We start from the raw sequence: 2,358 nt of genomic DNA, 5'->3' as shown, positions 1-2,358 counted from the left end.
AACGCTACAATCCGGGTTTCGATACCCGTGGTGGGCAGAGCACAGATAGCCCATTGTGTAGCTTTGTGTTTAATTAAAACCAACCAACCAACCCTTTTTTTTATTTTTAACGCCACCTTTGTAGTCAGCCATACCACTATTGGCACTGAGTATTTTGGAGTAGAGTTTAACCCCGAATGATAAGCTTAGGCAAGATGCGACCTACACTTCGATGGCAACCAGAAATAGCATGAATAACACAGAAATATTCTTCATGCCAAAATCCTATACAACATTTGAACTAAATATCGTAAGTTTTATGTACAACCTTAATTGTAAAAGAAGTTTTTCACATTGGAGGATGAACCATCAATTTCAGAACCATTTTGATAACTTACAGCAGGGAAGACGAAAATTAAAGTAATGGAGGGTATATCTTATTATGGAGATCTTGGGTTAGCAAAATAGTCAGGAATCCCACGAGAAATTTGTTTGCGCTAGCCGTCCATAATTTAGCAGTGTAAGACTAGAGGGAAGGCAGCTAGTCATCACCACCCACCGCCAAATCTTGGGCTACTCTTTGACCAACGAACAGTGGGATTGACCGTAAAATTATAACACCCCTACAGCTGAAAGGGCGAGCATGTTTGGTGTGATGGGGATTCGAACCCGTGACTCTCAGATTGTGAGTCAAGTGCCCTAACCACCTGGCCATATCAATAGTAAATCATCTTTTCAAAATTTCAAGGGTAGTGCTGTAAATAGTGTTAAAAAGAATAATTCAATCATTGATATCAATGGTTGTTCCAAGTTTCCACTTGGGGAATTAATCACTGTATTTTTTATTTGTTTTGTTTATGGAAAAGCTGTTAAGGCTGTCATCCTTGATTCTAAACTGTCAACTAGAGGGAAGGCAAACCAGCCAATAGCAACCACTACCAACACTTGGACTGGGCTTCTCTATTACTAACAAACAGTGGGTTTTTTGTTTGTTTTCACACAAAGCTACTTAAAGGCTATCTGTGTTAGCCATTTCTAATTTAGAAGTGATAGACCAAAAGGAAGGCAGCTAGTCAACATCACCCACCTCTAACTCTAAACCAGTAGTAAGATGGACCATTACAAATAATCCTGTTCATTTAGTTTCTAAACTTTATTGCTACATCAAAGAATACCATAAATATCTAACAACCAATTTCTTAACATTCTTTTTAGAACATAGATCCTGAAATTTAGCTTATTGCTTGACAATGATGCTAGAGTAACATGAGATGTCACTACAGATAAAGTTACATGTAATTTTGCTTCTCCATGGTAAACTTATAATGCATGTGCAAGTGTGATTTTAAACTACAAACTCTTTTATTGCATTACACTTAAAAAAATTAAAATATGCATACATAACCTTCATTAAATATTTTTATCACCTCTTGTAAATAGCTATGGGTACTTTTAAGATTTAACACAAAAGAAAAAAAAATCCAACAAATGGTTCTGTCAGACAAATAGGTCATCAAAGAGCCAAAGGTGGATAGCTCTGTATAATCCTATCTAGTAAGAACAGAAACTCAAAACTTATATATGTTATAGTTAACCCTTTTCTTGCCAATGTTCCCATGTATGAACATGATTTACTGTATTTTGGCTACTAGATATCTTTCTTTTACATTCTGATGATATTATTTATTGATGTCACTTGAATTATCTATGAGTAATATTTCATGGCCTAAGTTTCCATCAGAATTGCTTAATTTTCATACAAGTTCTGGTTCTACAAAAATGTCAAAATTAAGGTTCACTAATTGACATCCTTCTCATAGTTTAGAGTAAAACATATTTAGAAAGTTTTATTCATTATTTATGAAATGGCATTTAGTTTACTTTCTACTGTTGTGCACAACACTTACAGCAAACTAACTTAGGTAGAAAACTAACTGGAAATATATCAATAGCATTGATCCTATTGATCAGAAAAGCACAGAAACTTGCATATATATTTGGGTAAACATACTAAAAATATGTGAAAATATGGATGTTGGCTGAAAAAAAGTAATATGTGATAGTAAAAAGGTTAAGTTTCATAATTTGAGATATTTTCTTAGGCCACTAGTAATCTAGAAAAAATTATGTTGTCATGTTGCATTTAGAGGATATTAATAAACTCAACATTATTTTTATTAAAATGCAAATTAAGCTCTAAAGTTTAGTAGTTATTTAAAACTATTCATACACAAAAAGTAGAGAAACAGGTAAAAAAAATTCAAAGTACAAACCAAATGCTTCAGTTTATCTTCAGGTACATATTAACTCTGTTTTATACTGATACTACATAAACAAAATCTGGCCATTTTCATTAATAATATAGGCCTGCGATGGTTT

Source organism: Limulus polyphemus, unplaced genomic scaffold (assembly GCF_000517525.1).
Source record: "Limulus polyphemus unplaced genomic scaffold, Limulus_polyphemus-2.1.2 Scaffold155, whole genome shotgun sequence".
Classification (NCBI taxonomy): Eukaryota; Metazoa; Arthropoda; class Merostomata; order Xiphosura; family Limulidae; genus Limulus; species Limulus polyphemus.
This window is presented reverse-complemented; position numbering follows the sequence as displayed.